The following is a 15198-nucleotide window of genomic DNA, read 5'->3' as shown; positions in this document are numbered from 1 at the left end:
TTCTTTTTTGAGATGGAGTCTCACCCTGTCACTGAGACTGGAGTGTAGTGATGTGATCTTGGGTCACTGCAACCTCTGCCTCCCGGGTTCAAGTGATTCTCCTGCCTCAGCCTCTTCAGTAGCTGGGACTACAGGCGCCCGCCACCATGTCTGGCTAATTTTTACATTTTTAGTAGAGACGGAGTTTTGCCATGTTGGCCAGGCTGGTCTCAAACTCCTGACCTCAGGTAATCCACCTGCCTTGGCCTCCCAAAGGGCAGCCACTGAGCCTTGCCAAGATTATTTTTTAAGTGTCTCTTTTTCTATATACAAATTTATTTTGGAATACGATGTGAGATGTGAATCCAACTTTTTTGTCCAGGTGCCAATTCAATTGTCCCAACACCACTATCTATTGAATAACTTATCTTTTCCCCATTTGATTTAAAATGTCATTTTTATCATACACTAAATTCCCATATGTATCAAAGTAGTTATTTTTTGATGATGTTAATATCATCTGTAGCAGTCTTCCCAATTCATGTTTTTTTCTTTTCTTTTTTTACAAGACTGAGTCTTACTTTGTCACCCAGGCTGGAGTGCAGTGGCGTGATTGTGGCTCATTGCAACCTCTCTCTCTCTGGTTCATGCAATTCTCCTGCCTCAGCTTCCCAAGTAGCTGAGATTACAGGCACATGCTCCAACTCCCAGCTAATTTTGTGCATTTTTAGTAGAGACAGAGTTTCACCATGTTGGCCAGGCTGGTCTCGAACTCCTGACCTCAGGTGATCTGCCCGGCTTGGCCTCCTAAAGTGCTAGAAATACAGTTATGAACCACCACTCCCAGCCCAAATTAATGTTTTTTGATGTTTATTGAGCACATCCCATTAGTCTGCTAGGTTAGGAGCAAAAGAAAGCTACAAAATCATCTTAACTTTGGCCTTTGAGGTGTTACATAGCTTAGCCAAAACAGAATGGGGAGATCATATGAATGAGTTGAGTTTTGTTTTTGCTGGAGTGCAGTGGCAAGATCACAGCTCATTGTAGCCTTGACCTCCCAGGCTCTAGTGATCCTCCCACCTCAGCCTTCTAAGTAGCTTCGATAACAGGTGTGCATTACCATACCCAGCTAATATTTTTTATTATATTTGTTGAAATAGGGGCTCTCTGTGTTGTCCAGGCTGGTCTTAAGCCCCAGGGCTCAAATAATCCTCCCACCTCAGCCTCCCAAAGTGCCAGGATTGTAGATGGAAGCCACCATGTGTGGGCTCCTCCATGTATCTTGCCCTTTTCAAAGTTAAGCTGAGCTCTTTTTACTTTTTTCATTATAAAATTAATACATACTTATTATTTTAAAAATTTAAACAAATACCAGAATGTAAAAGTAAAATGAGAAAATTCCCCTTTTCCCTTCTTCCCCCAATTCCTGTACTACCTAGAAATTCCACCTGTAGGAATCTGCCAAAGAGAAATGGAAACATACGTCCACACACAGACTTGCATGTGACTGTTCATAACAGTATTATTTATAATAGCAAAGAAGGCAAAGAATGAAAACAATACAAATGTCCATTGATTGGTGAATGGAGAAACAAAATGTTGGATAGCCATATAATAGAATATTATTCAGCAGTAATAAGAAACTGGCAGGGTGCGGTGACTCATGCCTGTAATCCCAACACTTTGGGAGGGCAAGACGGGTGGATCACCTGAGGTCAGGAGTTCAAGACCAGCCTGACCAACATGGCAAAACTCTGTCTCTACCAAAAAAATACAAAAATTAGTCAGGCATGGTGGTGTGCATTTGTAGCTTCAGCTACTCGGGAGGCTGAGGCAGGAGAATGGCTTGAATGGGGAGGCAGAGGTTGCAGTGAGCCAAGATCGTGCCACTGCACTCCACACTCCAGCCTGGGCAACAGATTGAGACTCTGTCTCAAAAGAAAAGAAAAGAAAAAATAGTGACTCTCTGACTCCATCTCAAAAAAAAAAAAAAAAAAAAGAAAAATGAACTAGCAATACAGGGTGATTCTCAAAAACGCTATGCTAAGTGAAAGAAGCCAGACAGGGCTGGGTGTGGTGGCTCACGCCTGTAATCCCAGCACTTTAGGAGGCCGAGGCCAGTGGATCACAAGGTCAGGAGATGGAGACCATCCTGGTCAACATGGTGAAATCCTGTCTCTACTAAAAATACAAAAATTAGCTGGGTGTGGTGGTGCACATCTGTAATCCCAGCTACTCAGAAGGATGAAGCAGGAGAATTGCTTGAACTCAGGAGGCAGAGGTTGCAGTGAGCCGAGATCACACCATTGCACTCCAGCCTGGGCAACAGAGGGAGACTCCATCTCAAAAAAAAAGAAAAAAAAAGAAAAAAAGAACGAAAGAAAAGCTGGGCACGCTGGGAGGCCGACATAATCAGGAGATAGAGACCATCCTGGCCAATATGGTGAAACCCCGTCTTAAAAAATTAAAAAATAAAAAAGAAAGAAGCCAGGCAGAAAAGACTATATTATATGGTCCATTTATATGAAATGTTTTTTAAAGGCAACTCTATAGAGACAGAAGGCAGATTATGGCTGCCTGGGGCTAAGGAATGGGAATTGACTGCAAGTGGACATGGGAGATGATATTTGGGGGGTTGATGAAAACACTTTAAAACTGAATTGTGTCTTGTTTTCACAATTGTATAAATTCACTGTAAGTAATTGATTTGTGCACTTAGAAACAGGTAAATGTTATGGCATATATTGAGCTATGTAAATTATGTCTCGATAAAGCTGTCAAAAAAAAATAGGAAACAAGCATCTGCAGACCATTGTTTTAAGATTGAGCAAAGAGGACCAAAGATACATTTAAAACCTCCTTGAGCCCACACAGAGGTGCAGGTTAAAAAAATGCTGGAGAAGGGACAGAATAAATGCATTTATTCAGTAAACACTTTTGAGTATTTACTGAATAAATGGGAAAAATCCCCGGGATGTCTGGAGAAAGATAACTTTCAGGGAAAGGGAAGAACAAGACAAAAGACTGATGTAGTTATGGTCAGGTCAGTTTATGATGCCAAGAGCTGGTTAAGAGGTTAACGATTTCTGCTTTCTCATAAATAGCACAAGCAGAGCCATGTGATTAGAGTGAGACTGGGGAGAAGCACAGGAGAGAGGGAGTAGTTAGGGTAAAAGGAGGAGGTGAGCAGAGGACCTTTTTTCAGATGGAAGTCTAAGGTTGGATGTGTTCAACATAGTTGGAGAAAGTAGATTCTAGGAGGTCAAACAAAAATGGATGATCCAGAAGTTTAAAAAAAAATTTATTTTGAGGCAGAGTCAACTTTTTCACCCAGGCTGGAGTGCAGTGGTGTGATCTCGGCTCACTGCAACCTCCACCTCCCAGGTTCAAGTGATTCTCCTGTCTCAGCCTCCCAAGCTGCTGAGATTACAGGCGCCCACAACCATGCCCAGATAATTTTTGTATTATTAGTAGAGACGAGGTTTTTCCATGTTGGCCAGGTTGGTCTTGAACTCCTGACCTCAGGTGATCCACCCACCTCGTCCTCCCAAAGTGATGGGTTACAGGCGTGAGTCACCGCTCCTGGCCAGGAGTTATAAATTAAAAAGAATCTCCCCCATCTTCACCATCTCCCCTGAAAAAACAACTAACAAAAGAGCTTCCGTTGGTCAAATTTACAAGAAGAGTGTTAATGGTTAAATTAATGACCTTCAAACTCAGAAATTTTAACTTTTATGACTATAAAGTCTTCTTCTCGATGGTCCACCATTTCACACTATACAGATACTGGCAATGACCTATTCAGTATCCTTAATCACCTTCTTTATTGCCTGCAGAAGTCCAATTTTGTGGTTCAAGTATAAGCCTCCCACGCAAGTCTCAGATCCAGAGGCAAATCATGACTGATTTAAATAAATCTCTGGACGTAGTATGCTCACGCCTGTAATCCCAGCATTTTGGAAAGCCAAGGTGAAAGGGTTGCTTGAGGCCAGGAGTTCAAGACCAGCCTGGGCAACACAGTAAGAGCCTCCCCTCCCCTATCTCCACAGAAATTTTTAAAAATTAGCTAGGCATGGTAGTGCACACCTGTGGTTCCAACTACTTGGGAGGCTGAGGCAAGAGTTCAAGGCCACAGTGAGCTATGATTATGCCACTGCACTCTGGCCTCGGTGATAGAACAACCCTGTCTCTCAAAGAAATAAAGAATAAAATTTAAAACTGAATAATAAATAAATCTCAGTGATCCCCTTCCATTGTCTACGATTTGTTTAGAGATGGGAACATTATCTGGTTCTGACCAATGAGATGTGAAAGCAGCATCAATGAGGACTTGTGAGAAAGATGTTTTAGATTTCTTCTCTGCCTTTTGGCTAAGATCAACTGTAGAAAGGTGTTCTATACTTGTTGGAGAAAAGAAAAATCCACTCTAGTTCTCTAGATGTGGTTGGGTCTGAATGTGATATTGGGAAATACTGTGATTGTTTTGTCACCAGCCTGAGGATGATAGTCATCATTAATGAGGGCAGAACAAAGAATCGCAGAACCCTGATATGCTGCACATAGAGGGTATCCTACCTTGTTATATGAAACAACAAATTTCCAATTTTAACAATTTATTCATTTATTTATTTTTTGAGATGGAGTCTCACTCTGTCAGCCAGGCTGGAATGCAGTGGTGCAAACTTGTATTTTTACTAGAGATGGGGTTTCACCATATTGGCCAGGCTGGTCTTGAACTCCTGACCTCAGGTGATCCACAAAGTTCTGGGATTATAGGCGTGAGCCACCATACCTGGCCAAATTTTCCATTTTAAAAACCAATTTAGGCCAGGCACAGAGGCTCATGCCTGTAATCCCAGCAGTTTGGGAGGCTGAGGCAGGCGGATCACCTGAGGTCAGGAGTTCGAGACCAGCTTGGCCAACATGGTGAAACCCTGTCTCTACTAAAAATATTGGCCAGGTGTGGTGGTCCGCGCCTGTAATCCCAGCTACTCGGGAGGCTGAGACAGGAAAATTGCTTGAACCCGGGAGGCAGAGATTGTAGTGAGCCCAGCTTGCACCATGGCACTCCAGCCTGGGTGGCAGAGTGAGACTCCATTGCAATAAATCAATAAATCAATAAAACAATGATAATAAAAATAAAAATAAGCCGGGCACGGTGGCTCAAGCCTGTAATCCCAGCACTTTGGGAGGCCGAGGCGGGTGGATCACAAGGTCGAGAGATCGAGACCAACCTGGTCAACATGGTGAAACCCCGTCTCTACTAAAAATACAAAAAATTAGCTGGGCATGGTGGCGCGTGCCTATAATCCCAGCTACTCAGGAGGCTGAGGCAGGAGAATTGCCTGAACCCAGGAGGCGGAGGTTGCGGTGAGCCGAGATCGCGCCATTGCACTCCAGCCTGGGTAACAAGAGCGAAACTCCGTCTCAAAAAAAAATAAATAAATAAAAATAAAAATAAAAATAAAAACCAAATTGGTATTTTTCAGTTTATTGCAGTAAAAACTTCCTGTTAACAAGGGAACACACCTCTTCCATTGGGCTCTTCCATCTCTGGACACGATGTGGACCATCTGCCTCTCAAGAATAGGCCCGGAGACCTCTGGGAAGAGACTGATTCAGTGGACAGAGCAGGCATAAGAGATTGAGGAAGGCCAGGAAACTGGCAAGGGCAACACAAAGCAGTGGACCTTGGAATCTAAAGCTGGACAGAGTCCTGTGGAGCCAGGAAACAGTGAGTCAAACAATAGGAGCTGATTAATTGCACCAGAGCAGATTTAGCAAGTTGTGGCAGGTTTGCTTGAGAGAAAAGAGATAAAGCAATTGGGTCAGAGAAGGGGAATGCTGAGTCAAGAGATTTCAGAAGTTTAGAAGCCCTGGTGCTGATGAGATCTGGCATCTGCATGCTCCTAAAAGACAGAGAGGAAAGTACAGGAAATCAAGAAAGTTAGAGTCTTGTGAAATCAAGGAGTGTAAAGGAGCAACAGCTCAGATGTTGAAAGATCCTGGGAACATTGATGAGCGGCAGAAGGGAGAATAAAATTGGCCAGATCAGCACTTTGGGAGGCCGAGGCAGGCAGATCGTGAGGTCAGGAGATCAAGACCATCCTGGACAGGATGGTGAAACCCCCGACTCTATTAAACTACAAAAAATTAGCCAGGCGTGGTGGTGGGTGCCTGTAGTCTCAGCTACTCAGGAGGGTGAGGCAGGGGAATCGCTTGAACCCAGGAAGTGGAGGTTGCAGTGAGCCGAGATCTCGCCACTGTACTCCAGCCTGGTGACAGGTAAGACTCTGTCTCAGAAAGAAAAAAAAAATCAGCCAGATCCTAAAGTCACTTGGGTGGGTGTAAAATGCTTACTATGGTTTCAGCAACTGCACCAACTTGAAGAAGAAAATGTAAAAAGATGGAATCAAAATAGATGTTTAGGAAAAGGAAAGAAACAGTACAGAGGAGAGAAGTGATAAAAGATTAGGAAGGTTAGATTTAAAATATACAGACATGTATATCAAAAATTTCTACATATATCTATACATGCTCCACCAAAAGGAAAAAAACATGGTAGTACATGTTCAAGACAGACAGCATATTCTTCAAATGCAATGATGTTCCTTGGGCCTAACTTAAACATGGACACCTAATCCAGGAACATTTTAGAGCTGCCTTCTTCTCCACCCGTGGCCTAATTAATTGTAGTCTTGTGTAGTTGGGCCAATAAGATTGCCATATGCCTCTAGCCAGAGCCAAGACATCTGTCATCACTACTATTAAATATTTCTTGATTCCATTGTCCCTCTTCCCTGATATTATATATTGGATACTAGGTAATTTTCACATTTTTGGCCAGAGGCCTTCTCTGCCCTCAAGAAACTTAGAGGTGTCTGTTATCTCTAATAATGAACCGTAGAAATAGAATGGATACATTGAAACTCATTATATATAATCCTCAAAATTTATGGCTGGGCAAGGCGGCTCATGCCTGTAATTCCAGTATTTTGGGAGACTAAGGTGGGTGGATTATGAGGTCAGGAGTTCAAGATCAGCCTGGCCAAAATGGTGAAACCTCGTCTCTACTAAAAATACAAAAATTAGCCAGGCGTGGTGGTGTGCCCATAATCCCAGCTACTCAGGAGGCTGAGACAGGAGAATTGCTTGAACCCAGGAGGCAGATGTTACAGTGAGCCAAGATCGTGCCACGGCACTCTAGCCTATGTGACAGAAGAAAACTCCTCTCAAAAAAAAAAAAAAAAAAAAATCCATTTAAGCCAAAACTTTAATCTCTTCTCTCACTTTTTCTTTTTTCTTCCCACTCTGAAATTAGAATTGTGAACTAGTAACAAAAGAAGTTTTGGGATATTTATATTTTCTGTTTTTCATATTCACTGTTTAATTCGAGAAGTACTAACACACTTCCAAATGGAAAGACTAATAGGAGAAGGTAAGACCTTGAAAAATATACAAATTTGGCTGTTTGTGGTGGCTCACGCCTGTAATCCCAGCAATTTGGGAGGCTGAGGTGGGTGCATCACCTGAGGCCAAGAGTTAGAGACCAGCGTGGCCAACATGGTGAAACCCTGTTTCTACTAAAAATACAAAAATTAGCTGAGCAGGTGGCATGCACCTGTAGTCTCAGCTACTTGGGAGGCTGAGGCAGGAGAATTGCTTGAACCTGAGAGGCGGAGGTTTAGCTTGCACCATTGCACTTCAGACTGGTGACAGAGCGAGACTCCATCTCAAAAAAATAATAATAATAAAAGAAAAATATATAAACTTGTGTTAACTATCTGAAACTTACCAATAAGGCAAAAATGAGGACCACATGTCTTTTCAATGTCATACTAGTGCATTATTTAAAAGTTTGCACAAGGTTTATTTAATTTTCTAGAACAATGTAACTGTTTGACTTTGCTATATACAATTTGATTAGAGCCTAGACATAGTGCAGCTACATATTAACTTGAAGAGTTCTGCCCAGTAAAAAAGATAACTGTGAAGGTTATAGTTCATTTCCCTATAGGACATTAACCCCTTTCCTGCCCCTCTCCTTGAGATAGCATCTCACTTCCTTGCCCAGGATACAATGCAATGGCCTGATTCTGGCTCATTGCAACCTCTGCCTCCCGGGCTCAAGCGATCCTTCTGCCTCAGCCTCCCAAGTAGCTGGGATTAAAAGTGCACACTGCCACAACCACAGATTTTTGTATTTTTAGTAGAGACGGGGTTTCACTATGTTGGCCAGAATGGTCTCAAATTCCTAACCTGAAGTGATCTGCCTGCCTTGGCTTCCCAAAGGATTACAGTCGTGAGCCACCACGTCCAGTTCATTAACCACTTTTAAAGCTAAACTAACAGTCTTATTTTAACATCCCTTTGTGAATACCTGTAAATACTCTTCGAACTAGCTTTACATTTTACTGGTCTTCTTCCCCAATGAGTTAATAAGTCTTAAACATGGATTCATTTTCTATTTATATGATAATTATGCTTTTTTAAATTTTGAAAATTATACCTTGGCACTGATAGCCTGTATGATAAAGAGATTAACATCTTTTTAGGGCCAGGTACAGGGCTAATGTCTGTGGTCCCAGCACTTTGGGAAGCTGAGGCAGGAGGATCAGTGAGTCCAGGAGTTCAAGACCAGCCTGGGCAAAATAGTGAGAACCTCATTTCTGCAAAAAATACAAAAAAAATTCGCTGGATGTGGTGGTGTGCACCTGTGGTCCCCAGCTACTAGGAAGGCTGAGGTGAGAGAATCACTTGAGCCCTGGAAGTGAAGGCTGCAAGGAGCTGAAATCAAGCCATGGCACTCCGGCCTGAGCGACAGAGCAATACCTTGTCTCAAAAATAAATAAATAATAGATGTAAAAAAAATCTTTTAGTTTTTTGGTGCATGCTTGGATACTTTAATGCTTTTTTTTTTTGAGACGGAGTCTCCCTCTGTCACCCAGGCTGGAGTGCAGTGGCATGATCTCAGTTCACTGCAACTTCCACCTCCCAGGTTTAAGTAATTAATCCTACCTTGGTCTCCCAAGTAGCTGGAACTACAGGCAACCACCACCATGCCCAGCTAATTTTTGTATTTTTAGTAGAGATGGGGTTTCACCATGTTAGCCAGGCTGGTTTTGAACTCCTGAGCTCAGGTAATCGGCCTGCCGTGGTCTCTCAAAGTGCTGGGATGACAGGTGTGAGCCACTGTGCCTGGACCCCCTTTTGGAGTATGCTTTTGATATAATGGACTAATATATTTTAGACTTTCCGCATTTCTACCTATGAGAGGAGCTGAGAACAGGAAGCAGGAAAAGAGCAGAAAGCTGGAGGCAAAAACAGAAGAGGCCAAGTTGAAAAGCCAGACAGAATAAAGAATAATTGCCATGTTATGGGTTACCTGCCTCTGGATTCTAGCTGGCCCAAGCAAATAAGCTGTGTCACTTTCTTCCCGTCACTGCTTCTGGGAAGGCCCACACTAGCACTGCCAAGTTAATCAGTGGGGCTCTAGAATTTCTATATAGGAGAGGCTGGGGCAGCAATCTGGTTGGAAAGGTTGGGGCGTGCGGGTAGTGGCTAAGAGAATTATCTTGGACATAGATAGCAAGCACATTGTGCAGCTTCAAGTGCCTCCCAATGGCTCTGCCACTATGGGTAGCCATAGTTTGGTATGAAGGAAATGAGGATGTTTATTGCTGCTAAAATTAAAAATTAAGAAACTACTACCATCAGAGGGCAGTATTTGTTCTTTAACTTATCAAAAGGTAGCTCTGGCTTGGGACTGGGTATTTTTTCCAGCAATTTTTTCTTTCTTTCTTTCTTTCTTTTTTTTTTTTTGAGATGATATCTTGCTCTGTCACCCAGGCTGGAGAGTCGTGGTGCTATCTCGGCTCACTGCAACCTCCAACTCCAGGGTTCAAGCAATTCTCCTGCCTCAGCCTCCTGACTAGCTGGAATTAGAGGCATGCGCCACCACACCTGGCTAATTTTTGCATTTTAGTAGACACAGGGTTTCACAGTGTTGGCCAGGCTGGTCTTGAACTCCTGACCTCAAGTGAACTGCCGGAGTTGGCCTCCCAAAGTGCTAGGATTACAGGTGTGAGCCACCGTGCCCGGCTGCAATTTTTTTCTCATAATTTAAATGTGACTACCTCTATATCTAGAGTGAGCCTTGCTCAGAATTTACATTGTTTTTAATTAATCTTTTAAAAATGCTAGGTTGTCTGTGCCATACATAGAACCATTATTTAATTATTCACCTAATATGTCTAAAGCACTTCATATGCGCCAAGCTGTATTCTAGGTAACAGGGATACAGAGGGATACAGAGGAGGACTAAGCAGCCAGGACTTTTCTTTCATGGAGCTCACATTTCCATGGGGGAGCAACAGTTAATGAGAAAAAATATCTTTTTCCAACAAGAAACTATAGGTAAAAAGAAAAGAAAAATAAAAATATGATATGGTCATAAATGCTGTGTAGATAAAGTAGACTATGTGGGGCTACTCCTTCACTCAATCACCATTCCCTCCTGCAAAATCTAAAAAGGAAGTTAAAGCCAGGCAAGGTGGTTCATGCTTGTAATCCCAGCACTTTGGGAGGCCGAGGCAGGCGGATCACCTGAGGTCAGGAGTTGGAGAACAGCCTGGCCAACATAGTAAAACCCCATCTCTACCAAAAATACAAAAATTAGCCAGGCATGGTGGCAGGTGTCTGTAATCCCAGCTACTCGGGAGGATGAGGCAGGAGAATCACTTGAACCTGGGAGGCAGAGGTTGCAGTGAACCAAGATGGCCCCACTGCACTCCAGCCTGGCCAACAGAGCGAGACTCTGTCTCTAAATAAATAAAGAAACAAACAAACACATAATAAAAAGGAAGTCAAGGAAGAAAAAATTTCAGCCTGATAAAGACACTGTATGCAAATATCATGTTGGAAATAGATGCTCGGTCCCTCAAAAAAAAAATTAGCACTGAGACGAAGGATCTTTCAACAATGCGACTTTTACTTCCTGGACTGCAGGAAGGGTACTCTCACTAGCCATCTTGCCAGGAGAGTACAATGAACAAAGGAAAACAGACACATTTATCCCTTAACGCATTTGGGATCATCCTTACTACTGTGTCTGATCTCCGTTTGCTGGAGTCAGACTTCACAATCTAAACAAAAACCTGATTGGCTAACAACTTAAAACTTTTCCAAACAGATAAAAGCAATGGAGAGTTGGGACATGCCTGTGAATACGTCCAGTACAGATATCTTGGTTAAAGTACAAGGACATAAAGGGTACTACATGCTTATAAGCATGGCATGTTTAACAGCTACATAGGATAGGGCTTAACAAAGTTATTGACACACTTATTTTTTAGCAAGAAAGGAAACTTCTTTTTTTGAGCCCAAGTCTTGCTCTGTCGCCCAGACTGGAGTGCAGTCGCACAATCTCGGCTCACTGCAATCTCTGCCTCCTGGGTTCAAGCAGTTCCCTGCCTCAGCCTCTCGAGTAGCTGCGATTACAGGTGCCCGCCACCACGCCTGGCTAATTTTTGTATTTTTAGTAGAGATGGAATTTCAGCATCTTGGCCAGCTGGTCTTGAACTCCTAGCCCAATGATTCACCTGCCTCGGCCTCCCAAAGTGCTGGGATTACAGACATGAGCCACCGCGCCCAGCCTAGGAAACTTTAAAGAGGAACTTTTTTACTTCCCACATATCAGGATCTTATATCCAAGACAACTGCATGAGCAAGCACATTTTATAACATTATATGCTCAATAAGCTTTATTTTAAAATCCAGCTTTAACTCTTTTTCATTTTTTGGTCCATTCCTATGCCTGGCCTCACTTTCTTCAAAAGGTTGATGAGATGTCACCCTAGGAAGAAGGAATCAAGGTGATTTTTCTTCTGCTCTCCCTCCTGTGATTCAAGTCTTTCATCCATTGCTGAACCCAGCTCTTCCGTTAGGATTGCTGGGTGGGGCTTCAGTGGCTATGTGTGTAGGAACATCTGCATGCTCAGTCATCACTGAGACTGACAGCAGAAAAACTCAGAAATCAGGATACCTTCATTTTTGTTCCTTTCCCCAGTTTTCTCATTTGTAAAATGGGATGTTAATACCCGTTTTCACTGGGCGGGTGTAAAGAGGAAGTTAGATACTGCATGCATAGAACAGTGTCTGTCATGGAGTAAGTATTTTCAATATGTGAATTTTTTTTTAAAAAGTCTCTTGCCAGCCGGGCATGGTGACTCACACCTGTAATCCCAGCACTTTGGGAGGCTGAGGTGGGCAGATCATGAGGTCAGGAGTTTGAGACCAGCCTGGACCTGCACTCCAGCCTGGGTGATAGAGCAAGACTCTGTCCCCCCAAAAAAGAAAAAAAAAGTCTCTCCCTCTCCCACTCTCCTTAGCTCCAGAAACATGTTAGCTGTCTTACAAGTGTACATAAGTGATACTTATTAAAATTTGAGGCAGCTATATCTAGGAAGTAATAGTTCATGGAAAAACAAGATCAGCCAGGCATGGTGGCTCACACCTATAATCCCAGGGCTTTGGGAGGCTGAGGCAGGTGGATCACCTGAGGTCAGGAGTTGGACACCAGCCTGACCAACATGGAAAAACCCCATCTCTTCTAAAAATACAAAAATTAGCCGGGTGTGGTAGCGGGTGCCTGTAATCCCAGCTATTGGGGAGGCTGAGGCAGGAGAATGGCTTGAACCCAGGAGGCAGAAGTTGCAGTGAGCCAAGACTGCACCATTGCACTCCAGCCTGGGCAACAAGAGCGAAACTCCATCTCAAAAAAGAAAAGAAGAAAAACAATATCTATGTTTTATAATATTTTGAGTGACCGGACTATCACCAACAGGATGAAATATTATGGAGACAAAAGTAAAATCCAGCATTTGCATTAAGAAATATCAACTGCGTGAGCACAGGATAGGAAATAATTAACCCGAAAGCAATCAATGTGAAACAGACAGAGGGCATCGAACTGGCAGCAGATGCAGTACGAACACTCTGTGGAGCGCTGCCCAGAAAGCGAATGTAAGCCTAAGCTGCATTAATTGAGGTTTAATGCTCAGATCAGGGAAAGGAATGACTCCATTTTACACTGTCCTGGTCAGGGCTTGTCTGGAGCCATGTTTTCTTCCAGGAGCCTCATTTTAAAAGATGTTGACAAACTGGAGTATGTCCCACAGAGGGTGACCATGTCATATGAGAATCCTTTGGAAGAAGTGATGAGATTTTTGCCTGGAAAAGTCAAAAATTAAAAGATTGCTTTTAAAGCTCTTTAGTTATTTAACAATCTTTCATACAGAAGAATATATTAGTGCTTCTAGAGGGAAAAACTAGGCACAGTGATCGAAAATTTAGGGGGCAGCTCTCACTTCAAGAAAAGGTGTGGCGGCTCATGCCTATAATCGTAGCACTTTGAGATGCCAAGGTGGGTGGAACCCTTGAGGTCAGAGTTTGAGACCAGCCTGGCTAACATGATGAAACCCCCGTCTCTGCTAAAACTCCAAAAATTAGCCAGCCATGGTGGCAGATACCTGTAATCTCAGCTACTCAGGAGGCTGAGGCACGAGAATTACTTCAACCCAGGAGTGGAGGTTGTAGTGAGCAGAGATCGCGCCACTGCTCTCCAGCCTGGGGGACAAGCGCGAAACTCTGTCTAAAAAAAGAAAAAGAAAAGACAGAACTTTCTGAAGATCAAAACTGCCAGGAATGGGAAGGATGACTTTGTGAAGTAGTGACCCAGCTGTCCCTAAAGCAGCCCAGTGAGGCGCTAGAGAGGTTAGCCTTCCGTGTTTTTCAAGCTACCTCTGTGGAGCACCATCCAGGGGAGCTAGGGTTGAGGTTGGGATATAAAAATGGTCATCGTTCTTGAGTGATAAAAAGAATAAGGAGGTAGGAACTGGACTCCTAATTTCTCCATAGCAGCTCAATTCTCATGTGTTTAAGTGTTTCCTATTTCAGAGTTCCACTTGAGATCTTCATTAAGGGTTCTACTGCTAAAATCAAACTTGCAAACTACCAGAGATAATGGATTTCTTCACCATCTCTTTTTATTTTTTATTTTTATTTTTAGATGGAGTCTCACTCTGTCACCCAGGCTGGAGTGCAGTGGCACAATCCTGGCTCACTGCAAACTCTGCTGCCCGAGTTCAAGCGATTCTCCTGCGTCAGCCTCCTGAGTAGCTGGGATTACAGGCACCTGCCACTGCACCAGGCTAATTTTTGTATTTTTAGTAGAGATCAGGGTTTCACCATATTGGTCAGGCTGGTCTTGAACTCCTGACCTTGTGATCCACCCACCTTGGCCTCCCAAAGTGCTGGGATTACAGGCGCGAGCCACTGCACCCAGCTTTAAGGCAGTTTTTTCAATCTTTTGGTTAGTAGCTCTTGAGTCTGTAAAGCCTCACAATTTTGTAGAGATAATTGGATTGGCCAGGCGTGGTGACTCACGCCTATAATCCCAGCACTTTGGGAGGCCGAGGCAGGTGGATCACGAGGTCAAGAGACTGGGACCAAACTGGTCAACATGGTGAAACCCTGTTTCTACTAAAAATACAAAAAAATTAGCTGGGCATGGTGGCACACGCCTGTAGTCCCAGCTACTCGGGAGGCTGAGGCAGGAGAATCGCTTGAACCCAGGAGGTGGAGGTTGCGGTGAGCCGAGATCACGCCATTGTACTCCAGCCTGGGTAACAAGAGTGAAACTCCCTCTCAAAAAAAAAAAAAAAAAAAAAGATAATTGGCATTAACCTTTAAGACTCTCCTCACATGCTCCCTTCCCACTTTGGCACCCTTCTCCCACAGACCTTCCTCCTGTCCAGCCCCCTCCATCAGCCTTTTCCTCTGGCAGCCAAGGCTTGCCTCTCCAAGTGGTCCCAGGAGAGAAATCCTAGGGCCAATTATCAGTCAGAACGCTAGCCCTGGACACCTGTATTTCTCCTTCTTGGAGCAGACCCTCTGGGAGACACTTGACCAGGGCAGGCCCTTGTGGGTAGCTCGCCAGGTAGGATCCCTCCCTGCCAGCTGGGGCTTCCCAGCCCCGCCACGCGTGAGTTCTCCTACTTGGAATCTTCTTAAGACACTCTTCATACCAGCGCTTCCCAAATCAGACTTCTCTTTAAACATGTTACCTAAGCAGCTTTTTTAAAGGATAGCCTCAGTCACTCCTCAGATCTCCTGAATCAGAATCTCCCAGGATGGGAGCTAGGAATCTTATCTGTAACA

The sequence above is a fragment of the Saimiri boliviensis genome, chromosome 8 (assembly GCF_048565385.1).
Source record: "Saimiri boliviensis isolate mSaiBol1 chromosome 8, mSaiBol1.pri, whole genome shotgun sequence".
Taxonomy (NCBI): Eukaryota; Metazoa; Chordata; class Mammalia; order Primates; family Cebidae; genus Saimiri; species Saimiri boliviensis.
This window is presented reverse-complemented; position numbering follows the sequence as displayed.